Source organism: Danio rerio, chromosome 25 (genome assembly GCF_049306965.1).
Source record: "Danio rerio strain Tuebingen ecotype United States chromosome 25, GRCz12tu, whole genome shotgun sequence".
In the NCBI taxonomy this organism is placed as follows: Eukaryota; Metazoa; Chordata; class Actinopteri; order Cypriniformes; family Danionidae; genus Danio; species Danio rerio.
This window is the reverse complement of record NC_133200.1, coordinates 17,439,564-17,465,620: the sequence shown is the minus strand read 5'-3', so window position 1 is coordinate 17,465,620 and position 26,057 is coordinate 17,439,564. Positions and strand designations below refer to the sequence as shown.

Here is a 26,057-nt window from a genome sequence, read left to right as displayed (position 1 = left end):
TCGGACTTGAAGATGTCTTTGAGTTCAGTAACAACAGGCTCAGGTGAATGGAGATGTTGTGTAGTGATGGAGATGCTGTGTAGTGATGGGGCCTTTGGTGTTTGTGAATGCTAATAGCTTGTATAAGCTAAACAAGCGATTGCAATTGAAGTCTTTTTCAGGCTGTCAGTTATTTAGTGATCCATTAATGTTTATAAACCTAGAAAGAAATTTTTAGTTTGAATGCATTTAACAAAACTGAAGTAAATGAAGCAAATCTTAATTTTATGTATTGGTTTCTCGAATAAATAGCTTTTTTATTTCAATTGTTTTTTTGTATTATTTGCCACAGAATAGGGTATATGCCGAGCTAGTGCTGTTCCCATGCTGATACACTTCCGGTGACCTGTTATTGTGAACTTTTTCCCATTTTATACGGTTCCTTATACAGCATCGATGTTGTAATGTCATTAAAATACATTCAGTTAAATAAACTTTAGCATTTATTTAGTTGCTCAAGCGTTAAACGAGACTAAAAGCTGTTTACTCGCACGCGCCCGTCAGAATTGGCAGGCTAACGCAGAAGCTCCATTAAATATACTGGGGTAAAATAAATGCTCATATTATAAAGATATGACGGGGAAAATATAATTTAATGCAGTGCTTCTTGTACAATCTGAGACCCACTTTAAATCGGATATCAGCTAGTGGAGATCGCTGATTTTTAAAGAAACAGACCTTAAACGCACCAGATTTTGCATTGGCATTCAATTCGCCGGAAGCGCTTAACCCAGGTTAATGGCAAATTAAAAGTCCTATTTGCATGCTTCGGCATATACCCCATTGAAAAATAGATAGTAATAGGAACTTTTTGAATTCTGACTACATTATGGCTTTTCCAACCGCATAAAGTAATTTTTATTTTAATCTTGCAGTTTTATTTTTACCACTAAGAGGGTTGTGCTTATTCTCTTTATGAGTTATGGGTGTGTTTTGAGCATAACGTGCATTAAACCATTGAGAGTCTCATCTCCCATTCCTTTTAAGCATCAGTTGTGTCGTGCCATGGCACATTTGCTATGTACATTGTGGACTTTATAAGTGGAAGAACACCTCACTAGCCAAAAAACAGTTAACCAAACCTTCTGCAACATGAGGAAAAAGAATGAGTCTCCTCCAGTTGGCCTCTTTGCTTTCTCTTTTCTTCTACTCTTTACTGCGTTACTTTTTAGGATAAGGAACGCACTCCACTGAAGACATCCATTACTCCACATATTTAATTTTGTTTGTTAAGCACAAAGATTTGTTTCAAAACTATTTCTAAATTGTAATCCTTTTTTTTTCATATGTAGAGATATGTGTATTGCTGCACATCCTGTGCGTGTTAAGTAACGTGTAAACATTTGAACTCAAATGCTTACCAACAAACATGCTCATTGCTGGATTTTAGACCAGCTTTTAGTTGGTCAATGGCGAGGTCTATTTCAGTTCTTCAAAATAGAAACGTGCCAAAAAAGCACCTTATCACAACTCCTTTATAGACCATATTATTTATTATGTTACCATGAATGTTGAAAATGCTACTGATATGGCATTAATTAATTACTAAAAATAAATATATTTGACCTTTTTTTTTGGTCTGTCATGTTTTTTTCTCACATTGTTTCAAATGTTTTGCTATTGTTATGGTTATTCCATGCCATTTTAATCCTTTAAGATAGTCATCTGGCAATCAAACATATTAAAACAATATCAATACAACTAAAACAAGTCAAGACGTCATCAAAAAAAAAGATTTTTATGAATGAAAGCGGCAGCACGGTGGTGCAGTGGGTAGCACAATTGCCTCACAGCAAGAAGGTCGCTGGTTCGAACCCTGGCTGGGTCAGTTGGCATTTTTGTTCGGAGTTTGCATGTTCTCCCCGTGTTTGCGTGGGTTACCTCTGGGTGCTCCGGTTTCTCCACAAGTCCAAAAAACATGCGCTAATGCAGCAGTTCATTTTGCTGTGGCGATCCCAGAATAATTAAGGGACAAAGCCAAAAAGAAAATGAAGGAATGAAGGAAAATGAATGAAAACTAATGAGATTGGGCACATTTAAATTGCAATGACCACTAATGCAATATAAAAAATAAAGTGGATAGATCATGAAGGTTCAGCTCTCTAGTCAATAAAATAATGTAATTTACATTTGACTTACAGTTGAAACCCTTATAGACTTACATTGACCACTAAGGAGTTTATAGACCACAGTAAACTTGTATGCAATAGCATTAACGCAGGTTTGATAGAATTGCAGTCAACGGCCACTTCTCTATGACTCATGGGCTTTGAGCGATAGACAGATTCCTTGAGGCATGCTCTCTGCGTGCCGTAGCCCTGTTTTGGGGGGCCCTGCTATAATTGAAAGGCCCCACAGTGGTTTTTACTGTATGAATCTGTCATCCAAAGGACTGTGACTCATAGTGAGTCATCCGGGGGGGCCATCAGCCTCTCTGTGCCCTTTTAACAAGGTAATGAGAGCTGATTCACTGCGCCTCCGCTGAAGAAACACCTGGATGTCAGGAAACCACAGAAAACACCACTGCTGACTTACTGTTGACTGAAGAGTTTTTTAGTGGTCTGCTGCTTTAAGCAGGTTGCATGTTTATTGGGTTTTCAGCACACCTGTCTGTGACCTCATACCTGCCGGAAGGTGCTTGAAGATTGTTTTAGTCAACAAGGATTATGATGAGGTCATCAGATTTGCTGTTAATTGCTCCATTTTTGGATTATGAGGAACATTTAATTGTTAAATAATACAGAGTTTATGTTAGATAAAACGATACTTGGTTTGCTTTTGCAGTGTCACGTAAGAAGTTGAGAAGTTTGAGGTCAGTGAGACTTTATTTTATTAATCAATTAATAAAAAACTATTTTGAATAAATGCTGCTCTTTTGAACTTTACATTATTTATTCATAATTCAAAAAAAAGTTTGTTCCATAAAAATATTATGAAGCAAACTGTTTCTGCGATAATTCTAATAATAATGACTAGGGTCAGACGGAATCTGTGGACATTTTCTGCTATTTCTGCGGAAAATTTTGGTAAAAATCTGCTGATTTCTGCTGAATTATTTTGGGAGCATCATAACTAAAACATTAATATGTGAAAAAAAAAATCTTTTTTACTTCAATTTAATGTTTAAAAAGCAAATCCAATTAGATTCACTTTATTTGGTAAACAAAGTAAGTCTCTCATATAATATCTCTACTAAAAGACACAACATATTACTGTACAAACTGCATTGTACATAAATCAGATGAACATTTTCATATTAGTCAATATTACTGTAATTAATTTAAAAACTGAATAAACTTAGATTTATTCAAGTAAATAAACAGAATTAATGATGGGCTAAAAATCTGCGGAATGCTGTGTGCGCAGATTCCGTGTATGCTTAATAATGACAAATGTTTTGTGAGCAGCAAATCATTATTTGAACGATTGTTTTTTGATGTATTATATAAGAATAGCAACTGATGTTTTCAAATATATTTAAATCCAAAACGATTCTATTAAATAGTAGTAATATTTTACATAACCACAGTATTTGCTGAATTTTTCTGTTTTGGTTAACTTTTAAAACTTTAAAATATTTTATTAAAAGACTCTAATGCTAATGTACTGTGATTTATCTGTCTATCATTGTTACAAACCCTTTTTTATCAGCACAAAATAATGAATTCATAAAGGGAACGAAACATAAAGAGGACACATGAACTAAATTGTCTAAATTAATAAATTTATTACAACCAAAACAATCAAACAAATCGTGTATCACAACTAAATAAGAATGAATAAAGAATTAATAACTTGCGTTCTCCAACAAATATACAACACTAACCAAAGACTAAACAACCCAGCAATTAACAAATTCGATCAAAGTAAGACTTAAAGAAAACAAAACAGTAAATTAAAGAAAACGAAGCTTGATGACTGGCTGTGAAGTCTACTCTCTCTCTGCTCAGTGTTGGTCTGTATTTATAGCCAATATTCAATTAGCACAACTCGCCGCAGGTGCACAAGGGCGGACTCTAGGAAACAAACAGTGAGTGACGTCATGACACACAAGCAAGCACAACACAAACAGGCAACAGCCGTAACAATCATCTATCTGTCTATCTGTCCCTCCATTCATCCATCCCTTCATTATACCATCCATCCGTCTGTTCATCCATCCCTTCATTATACAATTTATCCATCCATCAATTTGTTTATCTATTCGTCTATTTATCTATCTAAAAAGATTTTAGTCACATAGGTTGAAGCAAAACAATGCTTAGCCAATTAAAACGAACAATTCTGAAATTTTTACAGTTTTAAAGGGTCATATATACTCGTATGCATGAATAATAGGTGAATCTATTTATCTATCAATCATTTTAGTTCCTCCATCAGTCTGTACGTCTGTCCATCCAGCAATTTGTTGAGTTCAGGTCATATTGTAGTTGGAAGATTCCGACTTGTAAAAATGAATGTTCTCAAAATACTTGTGATAACCCGTATCTTGCAAACTGGCAGTTTTCTGGGAGCTCCTATTAGTATTAATGACCGCTGTACCACCTGGCTAACACACATTTATAGACATTTGTTTTATCATTTAGTGTTTTTCCCCACAGAATTGCATAATTCTGAGTACAAGGGTCTGTTGCTGTCACCTCGAAATGATGGTAATTAGGACATGATGTGATAATGTCTAAAGGATAAAAACTTTAAATGATTTTATTGACTATGTCAGTATTTTTTTTAAAAGTGCAGTTCTAGTTTTAAGATCTGACAAAAAGTCGCTGTTCTATGCAGTTTTTTTTCCAATTATTGGAAAGTCATTCTTGAAGAATTTGTCATGAATACTGTGACATAAATCTCTGCTGATGACTGTATTGGCTCTTGTGTGGGTGTGCAAAATCAAAGGAGTTTGTTGCTCTGATAGCAGGATTGTATTTTGCTGGTGTGTGTTGGCAGATTCCTGAGCTGGGCTGTTTTTTTGTTTTTTCTCTCAGCCCCATGATGCATCGCTGTGTTGTTTTTTTCTTGCCGTCTGTGCTGCAGTGACTCAGCTGCTTTCGGGCAGGTGCAATGCATGCAAACTACAAAATATTGATGTAATATTTACTGGAGGCATTTTCTGGAATCATTTCCTTTTGAAAATGATGTGAACAGGTGTTTTGGTTCAGTGTCATATTAAGCACTTTAGTTTTCTATATATATCCACTTCCAAATTGTGTTTTGGGACAACTTTTTGTTTAAAATGTATTGTTTATTATTTTTTGTTTTTAATTTTTATTTTTTCTTTGAAGTTTAAATTTTAATGTGCTTCTGGGGTATGTTCACCGTGTGTTTATGTTCGCTGCTGTGTGTTTATTTATATGGGGCATTCTACCAGAAACGTACATTTTCACTCATAAAAAAATGTGACCGAGTCTGACTTAAGCTTGTCTTACTTAAATCATACAAAAACAAGCATAGAATCGTACAATTCAACTTGTAAATGTATTTGTATTATATAGTTTTAGTGTTTATATATAGAATTTGTTTATAATTTCATGTTTTTAATAAGTTAATTTGAAAAATAACAACTTAAACTTGCTATTTCTGCTACTTTTTTTTCTAAATGACAGTCTTCAGAATAAGAAAACTATTAAAGCTGTAAGACAGTGACAGGGTTTGTACATTTGTAAAGTGTTAATTAAAGTTTGTTTAATTAAGAACAAAAATCTGAGAACCTAATAAATGACATATTTCTTTACAGAACAACTTATAGAAATTAGTTTTTTATTTCAGGGACAGATAATGTACATTTTTGTTAGAATGCCCCATATCTGTCTGTCTGTCTGTCTGGATGGATTGATAAAAAAGCAGTAAATTAATAAAGTAATTTATATTACCAATTAATTTTGAACATCAACATTTCAACATCAAAGGTTTCAAACTCTGAGGACACAAAGGAAATGCAAAGTCTCGAAAACTGTCGATTAAAGGGGTAGTTCATCCAAAACTGAAAATTCTGTCAATTGTTCATCATTCACTTGTCCCAAACCTAGTTGACTTTTTTTTTTTTTATCTGTTGAAGATATTTTTAAGATAGCTTGAAAACTGTAACCATTGGCTTCCATGGTATGTTTTTTTCTACTATGGAAGTCAATGGATACAGGTTTTTAGCTTTTTTCAAAATGTCATCTTTTGTGTTCAATAGAATGAAGAATCTTCTAAAGGTTTAGAACCACTTGACTAAATTTATATTTTTGGATGGATTATCCCATTAACTGATATATTTACAGAGTAAAACAAGTTATAAAAAAACACTGAATAATTGTTGTTATTTCAGTTGTAAATTAATGTGGAAACATAATTGTGCTTAGATTTAAACAATTTAAAAATCGCCTTACTGTATGTGCAATTGATACAATAGCATATTTTTCTTATTTGAGGGGTAATTGATAGCAAAATAAAAAATAGCAATTGAATATAATAGTTTGAGCTTTTTTTTATTATAGCCTTTATATAATAGCTTTTATTTTAGTTTTAAATTTAGTTTGAATTAGTTTTCATTTATTCATAACATATTAAATTGGAAATGTTTATCTAATAGGCCTGTTGCTTTGCATCAGAAGGCATTCATTAACCTACTGAGGTATGGAATAATTTTATTGTGCAGCATGAATGCTGTTTTTGTTGATTCAAAGGCACCATTCATCACCATTGTAAAGCTGGGAAGAGACAGAATATGTTATTATTTCACTTGAATAGCAGATACACAGAGGATTGCTTGAGGAAGAGTAAATTGTTATACTATTAAAGTATATACTATTTCTTTAATTTTCACAAACCTCAAGTATTCAAAATATTTTGTTTTGATTCCAACATATTTCAAAAAAAACGTTTGGTTAGTCAGTTTCTGATTCATGAACATCTTTCGTTTTCAGAGTTTGTTCAGTGAATGATTCATCCCTACTGTTTCAGTACTGTAAAACCAGAGTGCATGATTGGTTTGAATGATTCATTAAAGTCATTTGTGAATCAGACTGCATAAGGCACACAGACATGTTTTCTTGTTATAATCATAAATCATACATTGCACTATATAGATGTATGTATCCAACAATGAAGAAAATCTCTCACAATATTTTTATATCATAAGGCCATTTTCACGAAAAGTGTTTAAAAAATTTTAAACATAAATTTTTTATTTTTATTTTTTAAATTAACTTTTTTTTTGCCGATATAAGAAATAAAGTCTGGAGCGTTTGTCAACATTAAAAAAATATATACACATATAATTTAGTTTAATTCTTTTTTCAAGCATAATTTCCAAAATAAGTAATACAAGAATCTCATTACCGCAACAGTCTGCAAAATTGACTTCATTAAAAAACCTTATTTACTTAAAAAAAAAAAAAGATTGTTATCAGTCATGTACAGTTATTTGAGATTTTGAAATAACATTTATTTTTAAATTAACATGGTTTTTTACTTGGATCATTTTTTTTCACCTTACACAACAATGGTTGACAACTTTTTTTTTTTTTTTTTTTGCTTTTGCATTAAAAAGCTAACTATTTAAAAATAAGTACAAAATAACACATTATGAACATTGGTTGTGGTAATGAATTTATGGGGTTGCAGTATTTAGGTTAATTATTTCAATATTGATTTTAAGTGTACCTGACAGAAGTGTTGTCATCGATCCCAGTTGTAAGAGCAACAAATAATAACTTGACTTCTAGTTGATCATTTGGAAAAGTGTCAGAAGGTAGATTTTCAGATGAATCACCTGTTGAACTGCAATCCAATCATCACAAATACTGCAGAAGACCTATTGAAACCCAGAATGACCCAAGATTCTTATAGTAATCAGTCAAGTTTGGTGTTGGAAAAATCATGGTTTGGGTTTACATTTAGTGAGGAAATGTGCTAAATGTAATTCAAAGAATCTTGATGAACTCTGTGAGTCCTGCAAGAACGTTTTCTTTGCTATTCCAGATGACTTTATTAATAAGTTATTTGAGTCATTGCAGAGATGTATGAATGCAGTCCTCCAAGCTCATGGCAGTCAAACACAATATTAATTCCACTGCACCATGACTTTATATTATATACTGTACAATAGTTCTGTTAAGTGACAAGACTTTTGTCCAAGCAAAGTCAGACCTTACTGTCCTAATTAAATATTTAAAAAATAAAGGCATGATCATAGTTTATTTTGGTAAAATAATCGTGATCTATTGGCCTTTGCCTTTCATATAAGCCACTTCTAATACCAAATGATCAACCAGCAGTCAAGTTATTATTTGTTGTTTCTAAAACTTAGATAGGCGGCAAGACTTTTGTCGGGTTGTGTATATATGAGATTGTTACCAACATTTACTTTAGATAAAAATAAGTAATGATTGCACAATCATATATTGAATTTCAGTTTTTTATTTTTTTTATTTAGAATTTTATTTTTATTGCTTCAAAAACAAAAATTTCTTGGAGAAGCTGAAAGGAATCCTCCCTTTATAAAGAGTTGTTTTGTCTTCATTTTTGCTGTTACAGTTTATGATGCATTTTTACAGTCTTACAAAAAAATACTGCCTATTTGTCAACTACCCTGATGACTCTGGCTTTTGAGTACAGTGCTGACTCGAGACTAGATCTGAAAAGCAATCAGAAGCGTTTATGATGTATTTTAGCCATAAATCTGCTTTCCTCTGGTCACCTTGAGCATGGGCAAACACAATAGTCAGCCATTTTGTGGCTAATCCTGTAAACCGAGCTGATTAAGTCAGCCCTTCATTGAGTTTGACTGTTCTGTCCCTGAGCGTGTTCTGCTGAAGGCTAATATTTTGTGTAACCTGAGTGTTCCTGCTGGACCGGCTTAATCAAATAACCACCCAGCGCTTGTTCAGGAGATGTGAAACAGACAATGACCGACACAGGCCTTTCCAATCTGGGCGGCGCGCAGTCAATGAGCGTGAAGTGATGGCAGTCAAAGGGGCGCAGCGTGGCTTAGGCCTGAGCTTAGACAGGTCAGAAAGGTGACATTTTTCCGGACCTCTTAAGTAGAGCCTTATGTTAGTTGTAAATCCACTAATGACTGAAGGCTTTCCTTGAGTGGAGGTATCGGGCCACCCATCTTTCTGATTGGACCACTTTATGTGTCTTTGACTGATAGGAGAGGTTTATCTCGAGGTTATATGTTTCCATGTGATAGGCAAAACTTGTTTTTGAAGGAGAGGATATTGATTTCTACTTTTTTATCTAGTGTGTTCCTTAAATGGTTAGTTCCCGTGAGAATTAAAGTTGCCATTATTTACCCACTCCTCTTTCATTCCAAACTCAGACTTTCGCTTACAGAAAAACCACATGAGCTTCATATTTGCATTCCCATGTTAAATTCACAGGGTAAATACATGTAAAATGTGGTTTCGGATCAAAAAATGCGATTTCAATGTTCCAAATCCGTGAACAAAATGTATCATCAAGTGTCAGAATGGTGTGGTACTGCTAAAAACACGAATGCAGTTATGAATATATTAAAACATGTGCTTGTTTGCTGTAAACATTTGTAATAATGACAACAAATACTAATGGTCAAATACTAATTGTGGATCTCCTTACTTCCGGGTGCAGCTATTCCTGGTGTATTCTGGGAAATTTTCTTACCCCTTTGTTTCGAGTGTGCTCAGTCCAAAGGGGTATCTAGCTCTTCCCCTTGGCCCTACGTCTTCAAGCTAAAAAGAATTGGGATACCCCTACTCCTTCATGAGACTGCACAAAACAAGGGGTAAGGGGAAGGGCTGAGGGTAGAATTGGGATTGGGCATAAGTCTCTTATGTTTATTTTATAATAAAGAGATCGGATATTTTGTTTAAATATGTTTTAGACTTTTAAACTGTTTGCCTTAGTAATGTTGGTAAATTAAAATAAAGTGATTAAAAAACAAAATCATAATACTTTTAAAATGTATTGTTAAAAAAATATTCAATAATTATCGATACCGAATTATATGAAACGTGATATTGTGAATTTTGAATTTTATTTTGCAATATCGCCCAGCCCTAGTTCCCCGTTTTACCTGTGGTTAACATGAGTCGCAGATGTGATCCGCATGTAACGTGTTTTAGATGTGTTCCACGTGACTTTAACATGCGTTATAGATGTTTCATGTGTTCTATGTGTTTAACATGCATTTTAAATGTTCCACATGTTTTAACATGCATTTCACATGTTGCATGTTTCAGCTACTTTTCACATTTCATGCGTTTATTATGCATTTCAGATGCATTGCACATGAGTTCTGTGTTTAACATGAGTTTTAAAAGTGTTCCACATGTGTTTATCATGCCTTTTTAGATGCTTTCCAAGGGTGCTTTTCACGTTACTTGTGTGTTTAACATTAGTTTGACATGCATTTCAAAAGGATTCAATGCTTCAGTGTTTCATATTAGATTATAAACATGTGATTGTACATTAGAAGTTCATGGGATTTTTCTGTGATAGTAGTTCTTTAAAACACAATTTTTTCTTTCAACCAGATGTTCAAAAAATTCCCCCTATTTGTTGTCTACTTTTTAGTAACAAAAACAAACAAACAATAATTATATCCACAATGTAGTTATTTGTTAAATATAATAGAGAAAAAAATTTTCATTTAATTTATTTGGGAAAAGATTCAACATGTTTTCTGGATTTTCTTTGAGATACTGTTTTGTTTGGGAATTTTGTTTCCACACCTTTTAGGAAAATCACCCTGCAAAATGAGTCCTAAAGCTCATGTTTTTTTTTCTTAAACTAGCTTTAGCTTTAGGACTTTCCCAAATGTTGAAAGCTTGGTTCTGGCTTCAGCATTTTCCGTCTGCTTTTATGATATGCAAGCACTCTTGGGCAGTTTCATTTGAGAAAAGGACTTGAGGAAAATCTGGGATGCATCATGACACTTAAAAGTGAAGTCTTTAACAAGCTAGTAATTTTAAGAAGAGAAAAAAACCTTACCGCAGAGGAATGAACAGACACGCTACACTGGACGTCTGCTGCTTTTTGCTACTGTGACTCATATCCAGTGGGATATTTTTAAAACTTAACAAGTGAACGTTCGTCTGAATGTGCAGTGACTGAAAGATCGTAGTAATAGTCGTAGCTTTACCCAGTGGAGTTGATATGTGTTCAGTGATAAGTGGTCAGATGGGGATTTCTAATTGTTTGTTATTCTGAGCACTGCACAACAAGCTGCTAATGTGTGGTACTGTTGTCAATAAGTAGACCTATAGAGTGTGATGAACCCTCATGTGCTTCATTCTCCAAAGCCATGGTATGACAGCATGTTAGTAACTCAAAATGAAAGACCAGCATCCAGTGGTTCTTCTTTGAACTGGTGCAGAGACTTTGTTAAGATGACAGTCGGAAATAAAAAAGGGTTCAGGCCTGATTGGATGATTGATTGGCCTGAAAGCCTGAAACCTGAGCCTAGTGAGACATGATTGAAAAAAAGGCATTTAAATAATAAGCTTCATGTGGTTGTGTGGCATTTCCTGCTATTAGGTCACATTTAATTTATTTTACCATTTTCTAACCAGGAAGGCAACATACTATTATACTAAATACACGTCTTCTTTTGAGACTATTTTCTATATGCATCTCCTCCTAAATTGTTCATACTACAACCATCAAACTAACTCCAACCGTCAAAACCGGTCTGACTCGGGTTGCTACACTATATCTTTTCCAAACACTGACCTGGAAATTTCGGAAAGGTCCCATTGACTTAACATTGGACCAAACTTTGTGATCTCATAACTTTTTGCCGGACTGTCATACAGACTTATGGTTAGGCTCATTTAACTCAGACAACCAATCTGCCAATCACTGATGACCTTTAAACTTTTTAAGCCACACCCTAGCAACCATTTGCGGCACTCTAGCAACTGTCCCATAGACTTCTATTGTAAATTAAAAAAAAAAAACTGCCATTGAATTAACATTCGACATACAACAAACCAATCTATACTTACAACATACTGATCCATACTAGAAACATACTAACAACATACCAATCATACTAGTATCATGCTAATTCATGCTAAATTCCTGCTAACAACATGCTAGTTTATACTAGAAACGCTGGCAACATGCTAGTTTATGCTAGAAATATGGCAATTTATGCTAGCAACTGCCTAGCAATCACCCAGAACACCTTAGCAACCGCCTAGCAACACATTAGCAACCACCTAGCAACGCCTTAGCAACCACCTAGCAATGCCTTAGCAATCACTCAACATGCTAGCAATGCCTTAACAACACCTTAGCAGCCACCTAGCAACCACTTAAAATAACCTAACGACACCTTAGCAGCCACCTAGCAATGCCTTAGCAACCACTCAACACCCTAGCAATGCCTTAGCAACACTTTAGCAACTGCCTAGCAACCACTCAAAATACGCTAATTGCACCTTAGCAAACGCCTAGCAACATCTTAGTAACCACCTAGCAACACCTTAGCAACCACCTAAGCGGTTGCCTTAGCAACCTAGCAAACCTAGCAAACTCTTAGCAATAATTGAACACCTAGGCACTTCACTTTTCTAGTTGTACTTACCACATGATGAAAACAGCTGAATAGAGCTGATGGAGCATTCACTAACCTGTGCATTTTTCAGTCACAAAATGGCGCCAAACAGTCAAAAACGCAACAAACTTCACTTTTCTAGTTGATGGTTAAAATCTCTTCTACAAGAGAGACCTGGCCAAGGTAACAGCCAAACAATAAAACAATTTTAAAATACATAAAAGCCTCATAACAACATTTCATCAGCCCTCTCAACAAAAAACAATCACATGCTTCCAAAACCACGCTCTTTATAATGTCTTTAAATTCACCAAAAGACACAATTTTATTTAGTTTTAAGTCTTTTTGCAAATTATTCCATGCCCAAGGTGCGCAATAAGAAACTGCAGTTTTCCCAGCTCTAAAAAAAACTCGAGCTATATTGAAAAGGAAACACGTGGAAAAGCATAGCTGGTAATTCCTACCTCAAAGAAAAGCTGGATGTTTACCTATAATAGATTAATAGATAAAAATGTACCAGTGTTGTTTTCTACGTACAGATAATGATGTCCAGCCCACCATCTCATATATAATGCAATGGTGTGTATGGGATTTTGCATATGTAATAAAACAAAGTGAAGCGTGATACACAGAATCTTGTTGGAATAAAAGATGCCACATACATGCGTAATATATCCCCATAATCAAGCACTGATAAAAATGTAGCTTCTATAAGTTTTTTAGCATTAGAAGTAAGATTTGATTCATTTTTAAAATCAAAACCAAGTTTCAGTTTCCTAATCAGAAAAGCTTATGGTCAATCTTGATACCCAAGTACTTGTAAGAACAAGAAGTTACTCTTTCAATTGTTTTTCCATCAGATGTAAAATTACTAAGATTATCAAATACTTGTGCCTGAGTTTTTGTAAAAAACAAACTTTGTTTTCTGTGAATTTAAAACCAATTTTAAACTAACCAGAGCCATATGCTATTATTTAATTAAAGAAAGAAAGTATTTATTTATTTATAGACGAATTACCGGTTTGTAAACATTTAGGATGCGTGCGAGGCGAGGTTGCAGAAAAAAGCCAGGAGCTCTAGCAGTTACAGCAAATGAATGACATGCGATGCGGTACAGAGTTTGTTGTTGTAGAGATAAGTTATATGGATTGCATAATAAATAAATAAATATTATGTATATATTTACATAATGCTTTCAGCATTATTATAACAGCTTGTCACCAAGTGATAAGCACAGGGATTTTGCAAAATTAATGTTAAAGTGAGCGGTGTTCGTCTGACAGGTCCATTTGCGCTATCACCCTCCCAATGGATATTTGATAAGACGAAATAGCCAAGCGTCCAGCCCCAAATATACAACTCTCATGAAACTCCAAGTGATTTTACAAGAGAGAAGAAAAAGGCCTACAAGTCTTTGGATACCAACAATTTTTGTCTGTGTGGGCATGTGCAATAAATAATGTTCCATGATTACGAAGTAATGTTCCAAGGATTGAAGACGGAACTGTACAAGGCCTGGGTAATCATCAACAAGCAAATCAACTGCATTCTGACAGTGAACTACATCTGTACGGCAGGGTATGTGAACGTACAGTTTTACTTTTTATTCTAAGCATTCAGTGTGTGGGGTTTATTTATTTATTTATTTTTAAGATTTATTTTTGGCCTTTTTGCTTTTATTGAGAGGAGAGGACAGTATTTTAGACCGGAAACAAAGTGGGAGAGAGGGGGTAGGGACAGGAAATGTCCTCAAACTGGCATTCGAACTCGGGACGCCCTCAAGTGCTACTGCACCATATGTCAGCTCGCTAACTACTAGGCTATTGCGCTGACGTGTCCGCTGATTAATAACCATATTTATCTAACTGTTTTTGCTGAAATCATTTCTGTGTATGATTCAGCATAGCGTGAAATTACCTAATAAAACATGAGATCTGCAGAGTTGAGCAGTTTTAATTAGGTCCTCCATTCAGCTCTTATGATGGCTGTTAGCCAAAGATGTCTGTGGACTAAAAGCATGGATTTTGGCATCCTACCGCACAACACAACATATTTGCTATTGCAACTGGTCTTTTTTTTGCAACTGGTATGTGCAGTTGAACCTATGTTACGTAGGCTGGTAATTCCACTATTCATTTTTATTTTTTTTAATATATTGATTGCATTAAACATTTATTTGTCATAACAGTATTTTATGTTTGTAATGTGCATGTTTTATGGAATTTATTGACATTTTGGTTATTAATATTTTATCAAATTGTGATAAAATCTACAGACCCAAAGCGCTAACAGGCATACAAGGCAAATAAAGCAGAACAATAAAAACGGTAAAAAATAAAAAGACCATAATAAAACAATAAAATATGAACTATTAAATACAATTAGATGATAAAATTAACAAAAATAATCAATACAAGTTAAAAGCAATGGTAAAAAGTCTTGAAGTTTCTTAAAACATTCCTAGATAAACGCCATTCCTGATGCTGATGGGTAGGCCATCCCATACATTAGGGGCACTGTACGAAAAAGCACGACCACCCATAGTCTTCAATTTATTCAGGCTATTTTAGTCAAGTGCTTGAAGTGTGAGTTAAAAAAAAAAAAAGTTAATATAACGTCCAATTTCAAATGAAAAATGCACAGTTGGAAGCACGTCACAGACTACCTTTTATAACTAAGAAATGCTGCAATAAAAATAGTAAATTCTCCAATATTTCTTATTCACTGACGCTACAATGTTTGTGCCTCCAAGTATTATGTTCTTTTTTTCCTGTAATACTGGAGTATAGCCCAGGATTTGTCCAAACAGAAGGATCACGGTTAATCAGAGAGATGATGATGCTTCAGTTTTGCGTTTTACTGTCTGCCAAACCTCTTCATGTTTGCTTCAATCTCTATAATATCCTCAAAGGTCAATCTGAATTGCGTCAGCAGCACATGGTGACATCTCTGTCAGAAACAGATGGTTTATCAGTAAATATTTTCATGTGTCATTTTGCTGCAGTCAAATCCAGAGCCAGAGGAAAAGAAGAGATTTTTTTTTCTTCCCTTTTATAGTCAATCTTTAGAGGGATCGTGACATGAGAAGTCAAATCTGCCTTGATCTTTTGACGTAAAAGAGCTCTTTGTATTAATAAAAAATAAATTAGATTTGTACCTTATTATAAAACAAGCATCTATTTTTTCTAGCTTTAATAAGTTTTTTTTTTAGGATGTCAGTGCATTTTGAACTCAATTGTATTTAATTTAATTTGAAACTGTTAAGATGACTTTATTTTTAAATTATTCACAATTAATTTGCTTAATAATTTTAAAGCATTTTTGAAGCAAAGTTATCTAATAGTTTTAAAAGCAATGTGTTGATTCTCTTTTTTAAAGGGGTGGTCCACTACGATCTCATATTTTAAACTTTAGTTGATGTGTAATGTAGCTGTGTGAACATAAACAACATCTCTGAATGTAAAAAGTTCTAAGTTCAATGCAAAGGGAGACCTTGGTTTTTACAGAGTTAGCTTAGCAAAGCCTACAATGAACGAATTTTGGGGACTACAAAAAAATACTTCCGCCCCCTGTGAGATCACAAAAGTTTGTTACTGCGCATTCCACACTGCGCATGCAGGTAAGGGCCGTGGCCAGAGGCGCTATAACGTTATAGCAGAGATGAAGCTAAAAATGCGTCTAAACACGACTGTTTCCACAGAGCTTCGTCTGTTTCTGTATTTGGGCTTCCAAAGGACATGACACAAAAACAGAAGTGCCTTTAGTTCAATATTAGTTATGTTCCAGAGAATTATAAAACACACAGCAAGCATGATTTGACAAAACAGCTCCAGAATCTCTCCCAGTTCAGTGCTGGATTCGGCTAAAATCTCCTCAAAGCAAAAGTTGTAAGCTACAAGTAAGTGTTTTTATTTGTTAAAATTGATCATGACATGTACAGTGTCTAGCGTTAACGGTATGCTGTAGCAATGATGTAAACAATGCGAAATGCTGCTTTGTGGGCAAACAATTTAGCTACAAATTTATATTTATCAATCAAACTGCTGTAAACACACGCTCACTCCATCAGCACGGTCTCTTATGTGTGTGCGCATGCGACTGCACTGATTGTCTTCAGGTAGCTTTTCCATGTGTTTCACATCTCAGATGATGAAGTCGCAAAAGATATGTGGATGATTCATATTACTTACACCTGCATATTCCGATACTCGTGAAAGACGTCATGTAACGCGTTGAGTTAAAAAAAAAAATACAGATTAGCTTACATGACTCGTGGTCGCAGCAGAATAATAAATCAAGGCTCAACAGGTAGTAGCATCCCACATCTTGTGCTTTATTCTTCTGTCACGATATATTACAGAAAATAACTTAATCCGAGCATCAGAGAAAAAGAAAAAGAAAGTCCCGCGCACATGCGCTTGTTACAGAAAGTTCACACATTCACACACACACACGCACACACATAGACGCACACACAGATGCTGTTAAAGGAGCCACACCCCATTTTCACTCGTTACAGACACTTGTCAGATTTTATTTTAGAGAGCGGGCGCGAGGTTGACTGCATGTTTACACAGCAGAGAAGCGCGTGCTTTTACGGGCGTGACGTGGAGCTGATCCGCCAATAGCAGCACATTATGACGATGACCAATCAGAGTCACTTAAGGGCGGGGCTTTTAGAGGAACTAGGAAATATGACAGTCGTTTTCATGTTAGCTGAGTAGCTGTGAATAATCAAAGTGAGATATATGAAAAAAATTACGTGATTTCCTTCAAGTGAACCATAAACACACATTGCTTTGCATCTTATAAACACAACCAAGCAAGTAACGTTACTGTTCAGATGACGCATTAAACGGACACAGGTGCTCCTGCCAAATTTCCACTAATTTTTTTCTCCATTTCTTGGGTCCAGATAGACTGAAAATAATCGCTTTTAACTTCTTCCATAACCTCCCACTGGCCTGCAGATACACATACTAGGGGATGCTGCTCTCTCATTGGCTGTATGGTAATAGCGGATGTTATTTTTACTGAGAAAACATTTTATACGGCATGATTTTGAATCGCCAAGAGCTCCAGATACTTAGCATGCCAAATCTCTCATGGGTTTTGGTGACTCATCGGCGATTCTCTCAAATTGCGTCTTTGATAGCTCACACTGTGTGATTGATATACACGTGAACGAGAACTGATTTGCCTGTGATTTCAGGCATTTGTCTGCAATTTCTCAAAATCAGGACTAAAATAATGCAGTCTGAATCATAATCATTTTTAACAATGGAAAGCACACATTTTTGCATTACATCATTGCAATATAAGCTCTGCCCACTAGCACAGTTTTAATGACGCGGATGCACTGGGGCGCTGTTTTCCACATCAGTGTTTATGAATAGAATACACTATTACATGTGTTTATATGTATAAAAAGCTATTAAAATTCATAAATAAATGGATAAAAATGCAATACTTTCTCCAAACCTAAGCTGTAACTTTATATATTGGTATAGAACTAAGTTAAAATAATAAATACAATTTTCAAAAGAGAATTAGCTGAAAAGCCTTGTATGTGGTTATAGGGAACATTTTTTTTTACAAATTATTGTTAAAGGTCCCATGAAATTAAAATAAAGTTTTTTAAGATGTTAGTTCCAGCATTATTTGTTTTTAGAATATCTATTTGGTAGTGTGCCCCAAAACAGGGACAGAATTTATGTTTACAAGAAATGAAACTGATATATAAACATGTAAAGCTTGTAGTTTGTTACTCCTGCCGAAATGGATCAACGGTTTTATTCGCGTCACGTCATACTTCAGTTTCTCATCACATCATTACCAAACAAATGCTCTCCAGTATCGGACAAACCCGCCCCCTTTATTACGCTTTATCCTTCTATTTTCTTTTCGGTTTAGTCCCTTTATTAATCTGGGATCGCCACAGCGGATGAACCGCCAACTTATCCAGCACATGTTTTACACAGTGGATGCCCTTCCAGCCTCAACCCATCACTGGGAAACACTCATACACGCTCAATCACACACATACATACGGACAATTTAGCCTACCTAGTTCACCTATAGCTTTGGACTTTTGAGGGAAACCAGAGCACTCCAAGAAAAACCCACGCGAACACGGGGAAAACATGCAAACTCTTTAAACTGTTTGAACCATAACGGAGTTGACAATAACAGTTGGTATTTTACCATTTTTTGATTTAGCTCAAAATGCTAACCTCAAACCAGATACAACATGGCCTGTCTGAAATGTTTATCTAGAAGCCACAAAATGTACCCACAATTTTAAAACCTATATTTTAGTAGATATACGCAACATGCAAATGTTTCTAAGAAACAAAGTAAAACTGAAGCTACATTTAATTAATTAAATATTATTAAAAATGGTCCCCAGCTAAGTATGACCTTTTTTTTTTTTTTTTACCTTTTCAATTTTTGTCTGAACTATCTCATTGAAACAGATATTGCCAATATGAGACTTTTCCTTTAGTGCTGTCATGAGTCAAAGGATCTCCGATAATGACCTCATGTAATCACACGTCCCACGGCTATCCCATAAATCTTATCAAAGGAAGAGCAGGACATTACGGTAGCTTAATCACAGGCATGTACCTTTACTTTTGTGGAGCTGCAGGTCTTTTAATGTTAAATCTTTTAAATGGTGGTCTCTGTACTTGACTCTTTTTATTGTGATAGATTGTTTGACTGCTGGTTCAAAAGTCGGCCCATTTCCTTTGTATTCTTTGGCTTAACCTATTGTGTTTCTTTGCTCCGTCTCAGGATTTTTACTATTGTGATAGTTAAGCCTTAAAACGGACACCTGACTAAGTTGTGTCAAAAGCATGAAGAAGCTATTATAGTCACTGACACTGGATACCATTCTGATGTCTGTTTAGTTCTGACATACTCTACACGCTTGAGCTATTCCAGACAACAGGACAAACGGAAGAGTTAAAAACAGTTGGTTTGGCGCATCTATTTTGAACAAGTTATTTCAGTTTATAACCTTGATTTGATTTATTTGATTACATTTTATTTATTTAGAACAAAAGAATCATACACTTAAAACAGTTCTTTAAACAAATTACTTTTCCTCAAATTGAGCCAGATGAAGCTCGAGCTTATTATTTTCCCCACCCTATTACTACACACATATCATTCTTCTATTACTTCAACTTCTTTTTTCTTTCACTTATCTCTTCTGTTTACATGAGACATTTTCGTCTATTTGGCATATTTTACATATTATATGGTTAATTCCCCATTTGTACATTTCCTTTTTATAAAATAGATCCAAAACATTTGTGGTACTGCAAACAGTTATTAACTGAAATTTCATCATACCTTTCTCATTTTGTTTTTGTATTTTTACAATCACCTTTATTAATCAATATATTCCTTTTAATAATATAACACTGTATCCTGACACTGTATCCTGTTTAAGAATCATTGATTTATTGTCCAAGATAAATCTTGCTTTATACACTAAACTTTTAAAAAGGTCTCATAATTGAGAACAAGTGGTATTCAGTTTATTGTGAAATCTTTTATTTTATTATTCAATTGATTTTATTACCAACGTAAAAAATCATATTTAAACTGCTGCTTCAACTTCTAGACATCTTTAGAGACATCTGAAGTTCATCTAAAATCTTGATTGAGCTGTTATGACATAAACATACTTATCCATGTCATTAACATGATAGAAAGATGTGATGTTAATTTTGATTAATGCTTTTACCAAGTGATTCAATTTGAATCTAAAGTTTTTATTCAACCTTTACCCATTATTTTTATATTTTATCTAATATCTTAGTGTTGAGGCTTTGCTTGAGCTTTTTTGTGATGGATTGTGTTCAAATGTTTGCCCATTTTCTTTGTATTCGCATACATTACTTGTGTTCCTTGGCTTCATCTCAGGACTTTCACTATTGTCATTGTTAGGCTCAATGTTATCTGTTTTCCTGCGGCGCAATATTTTTGGCTTGTGCAAACCAGGCACACAGTTACTCCAAAAAACAAGTCTAATTGAAAACTGTACCTCACACATTTTATTTGGACTCTGTTAGATACGTTGTTTGCTTGAGGATATCCGGGAAAACTGAAAGAAATTCTGGGCCCCGAGGTATGAAGGCAACAGAAATGAATTGAACTTTTTATTATTAAAACATTTTCCTGGTTCATGAGAACCTGGATTCCCCTCCTTCCAGGCATAGTTATAGTGAGTTATGGGAGTTTTTTTCATGGGGATTTATGGGAATAGGAAGCTTAGAAGTTTGGATCTTGGACACTGATAAGAAATCCTGCATGTTCACACTACTTCCATGAACATGATTTAAGCATGATTCTGAATCTGTAGATCCCTATTTGGTCCTAAATAATTGTGAGCTAGACACTCAAGCAGTAAGCACAGTCAAGATGTTGAGCCTGTGATATTAATTTAATCAATTGTTATCGGAGATTATTTCACAGTTCTCTAGAATACTTGATTCTGATTGGTTTGTCGCAACAATTCAAGGGATGTTATTCCTAGATAACAACCACTTAAACTAATAACACAGGCTCATCCGGGTACATCCAATCATCCTGATCATCAGTGAATACGTTCACATCCATATTTATATGCTTGTTTGCCTTTACTGCTGTTTTTGACTGTTTGGTGCAATCTTGTGACTGAATAATACATGGGTTAGAGTGTGCTCCATTTAGCTATTTTCCTTTCTGTCATATTTGCCTTTAATTAAAGAATTAAGACTAGTAATGCTTAGAACAATGTTTTGTATTAAATTTTAACATTTTGTGGCAAGCAGCAGTGTAATAAGAGGGATGAAGTACATCTAGACGGTTGTTTTTTGCAGAATTAATTTCTTCAGTCTCGAACGGCCCATAAGCCTGATGAGCTTTATTTTGTAATATTCACCTGGAACTACATTATTCCTTACTTAATATACCTTGCAATGTTACGATTGACCAATCAGAATCAAGTAGACTAGTATGCCATTAATGCTTAATTCTAAAAGTGTTAAAAAATTCTTGGTGATGAAATGCCAGGAATGAATATCAACCTCTGCATGAACATATGACAGTTAAGCCAAGAGATTTGACACGATTCAGTAGTCTACATCTGTTTATTGAAACATAGGCATCAAACTTTACAATAAACACAATGAATAAAGAAAAGATGCAATTAAACCATACCTTTTGCCTCTTCAGAGTGGAGATGAATGAATTTATAATCTGCAAACCTTGCATTTTGCATTCTAAATTGATTTTGAACATGTCTCGTTCAGTCGTTGCCCAGTAACAGTATAGTAAACAATTTGGGCATCAAATAATTCAAATTTAAAAGTCCCACATACATAGTAAGTTAAATATAAGCTTAAAAATAATCAAGGGAGGGAAACAATCATTTTCTCACCTGAAAACATTTATCTTATCAAAAGCAGCCTGAGGGATGTATTTTAAAGATCTCAGAGCTACATATGAGTCTGTGTTCTCTTAATGACGTCAGGTCCGGATGAATGACCTAAAGTAACCATACATGCAAATGATGAGGGCGTGCCATATGAGTCACAGTTTAGTTTGAGACTCATGGTATGCCCATTTCTATATACTGATCTATTATTATTCTACTATGCCTTGGTATGCCCATATTTTGTTTATAGGGCACCTTTAAATAAATTCTGATATTGTTTTATAATCCTGCTCTTATTTAGTTACTAGATTACATTTTATTTTCTTTATTATTAATATTTCACTCAATAAATTATAGTAGGATTCAAAAATAGACAATTTTTCGGATCTAATTTATTGATTAATTTCAGTTACTATAAAAGAAGGTTCAAAAGGAGACTATTTAAGATTTAAAATGTGATTTTAGCATGGAAAATATACATTTTATTTACAATAATTGTTTACAAATATTTACAATATTTACAAACTTCTCTGACCACATTTCTAGAACTGCTTGATCGTGCAGATTCGCACTCTATAACATCAGAAATATCCGACCCTTTTTATCTGAACATGCAGCTCAACTCCTTGTTCAAGCTCTTGTTCTCTCCAAACTGGATTACTGCAACTCTCTACTAGCTGGGCTTCCAGCTAACTCTATCAAGCCTCTTCAGCTGCTCCAGAACGCAGCAGCACGAGTGGTCTTTAATGAACCTAAAAGAGCACATGTCACTCCGCTGCTCATCTGTTTGCACTGGCTGCCAGTTGCTGTTTGCATCAAATTCAAAGCTCTGATGTTTGCCTACATAGCGACTTCTGGCCTTGCGCCTTCTTATCTGCTCTCACTTCTGCAGATCTATGTGCCCTCCAGAAACTTGCGTTCTGTGAATAAAAGTCGCCTCATGGTTCCATCCCAAAGAGGGAAGAAATCACTTTCGCGAACGCTCACGTTCAATCTACCCAGTTGGTGGAATGAACTCCCTAACTGCATCAGAACGGCAGAGTCTCTCTCTGTTTTCAAGAAACGACTAAAAACTCAATTATTTAGTCTCCACTTCACTTCCTAATCTGCAATTGCCTCTCTGGATATCACACTAACTATACCCAAAAAAAAAAAAAAAAAGTACTAATACTTTCCTTCTTAGACTTTACAGACCTGAAACTTGCCTATAGCACTTATTCATTGTTGCTCTTGGTTGTGTAAATTGCTTCCTTGTCCTCATTTGTAAGTCGCTTTGGATAAAAGTGTCTGCTAAATGACTAAATGTAAATGCAATAATTATTTTTTAAATAATTCATTTTAATATTTTTGTGATAAATTAGGATTTAATGTATTTTAAGAAATGTAGGAAATGGATGTTATTTTGGGATTTTATTTTCTTTCTTTTTTATAACATCTAGAGAGATCTGCTGTTTCTGAAGCAGGCTCTGTAGTCCAGAAGGAAGCTTCAGGTTTAATCTTGCTGCACAGAGTTCCTGTGCACAGACGCCATGTTTACCGGTTGCCAGGTGTTTGTGCGTCAGAGGAAGTGCAGACATGGGTCTGAGAGCAGAAATATATTTGCTCACTGCTGATCCAAACTGACCTGCAGATACACACACACACACACACACACACACACACACACACACACACACACACACACACACACACACACACACACACACACACACACACAAGCAGATTATCTGATCTGCACCAGATGCAGCCAATGCAAATACTCTGATTTGTTGCATAAGGTTCTTAAAATTAGAGCTTCACCATATTTTACAAATTTATTGCAAAAGACTTCTCCAGAGTTCTTTAACTTGACAGATTTTTTATGTAGTTTCACTGAGAGTTTATTTAGCATAATATTTTAGGATATGTTCTTTAAAGTATTTGGCACTGTATGCAGTACTGTATTTAATGTTTGCTTATTTTTTTGCTAATATTATGTAGAATTAGATCATGTTTTGATCCTAAGTCTGATTACATTTTACTAGACTGATACTTTTAGAGTTTTGTTAAATTAACACTTTTGAAATATATTTTATTTTCAAAACAAGTCCTAATATGTTATATTTATAAGGTAATTTATAATATAATTTTGAATTAAAATAAGCTAAAATTCTACACTTTTAACCATTTGTTTTACCACAAGTATTCTCTTCATTTTTTAAAATCAAATAATAATATAAAATCCATAGTTTTGCCTTAGTTGCCATTATTAAGAATAGTGGGGAGCTAATTCCTACTTAGTTTACCATGAACGCCTTCATCAGTGTTTTGACTAAACCATTCTAAGATCAGCAGTATGTAAACTAGATTACACAAACTGCTTTTCAGATGTCTTTAGATGAAAAAATGGTATCTGAAACCAAGTGTGTTTGTGTCCAGTATCTAAAACTAATGTGTTCGCTATCATGTTTACACAGAAAAGTGAACATGCCTACTGGTTATCAGTTGAGTTGAATGAGAGAAAAGTTGCTTTGTAGCATTATCTAAAACTGGGCGTTTTGTTATTTTTAGGTTGTGTCTCTCAGTTGCCATTAGGGCTAAAAAGATATGTTAAAACATACAATTTTGTTTTTAATATAAATTTCTCTTTAGTCTTCTGATTTCATATGGCCTTATGTAAGGACATATAGTAATGCATTTTGACGAGTAAGACATTGAGAATTTAGTTTATTTGTTCATCTCAATATCATCTCAAATAAAAAAAATGTAATAATAAAATCTTTTTTGTGAGATCAATATTGTGAATTGTATTGAATCATGAGTTGAGTGAATTGTTACTTTTCTAATAAGATAACATTCAAATAAACTACAGTAGAAATACATTTATCAAATAAATTCCTTAATTTACATCAAAACATGCTTTACCTCAACATTATACCCTGTAAAAATATGTTCATTAACAGTTGTCCATCACCTCTTTTGCGAATCGTAATTTTACTATGGAACCTTGATCACTGCTCTTAAGTTTTGGTGTTGACAGGTTTAACATGGTTACTTTCAGCAAACATTTGAAATAGTTTGAAACCATATGGTTGTCTATATTGGTCATGTACATTAGTAAAAAAAAATGAGCCTATATTTTTTCTTATCGTACAGATATATTTCTTTACATATTAGTCCTTATGCAGTATAGTATGTTGCTTCAGACTACTAAAATACTAAAAGTTTTTTTACACAAAACGCTATTTATTCCCATTTTGTCTTAATTCTGGGTTTACAAAACAAAATTAAGTAATTTCGCATGTAGATTGCATACAAAATCAATGCAAATGCACAAATATAGGTGTATGTAATGCATGGAATTTGCTTAAGTAGTGTCTTTCTGCATTAGTCTAAATGTTTCAACTCGAGCATAAAAATCTGCTTTCTGTTGAGAATCAGCATTGTTGTCAGAGATCAGAGAGGTGAGATTTTTTTTGTGTGTAATTTAATGTCCTGGTCATACTAGGATTGGGCGATGTCGACCAATTTGGCATCGTACAATGTCTAATGTGAACCAGTGTGGACAAATTGTTGTGGTGAATTAATTTATGAATAATTAATTAATTAATAACAAATTAATTATTTGTAGCCTACCATTTCAACTACCTGACCCGCATGGTCTTTGTTTTATCCATAACCAAATTATAAATAAATAAAGATAAGTTACACACAATTTACCACCTGTCAATCACTTTTTCCATGGGTTTCTGGCATGAATAGGCAGAGTGATCTGTGTTGTTATTATGGCGCATGTGTGATGTGTCTTTTCAGCCGTATAGTGTGAAAGGAGGGTTTTTCGGAAATGCTAGATGAAACGCCAGTGAGGATGTGGATTGTTTTCATTCTAAAATGCCATTTTAAAACTAAAATGTATTAGTGTGAACGGCGCAGTATGTATTTTACTCGACTGGGTTACTGCTGCGGCAGGGGCGGAGTGAAGGATCTATCAACCCAACCCTAGGTCATACGATTCCTTGTTTTTATATTTTTGCCCTTATAATCGGTCAGATAAACTGGAAGCAGCCAGGATTGTCACTTTTT

General features: G+C 34.4%; 1 protein-coding gene across 1 annotated transcript in view; it reads left to right on the top strand.

The window, feature by feature from the left end:
- The window catches only part of si:ch211-266k8.4, an 80,129-nt gene that overhangs the window by 22,826 nt on the left and 31,246 nt on the right, over positions 1 to 26,057 (top strand). The window lies entirely within an intron of this gene.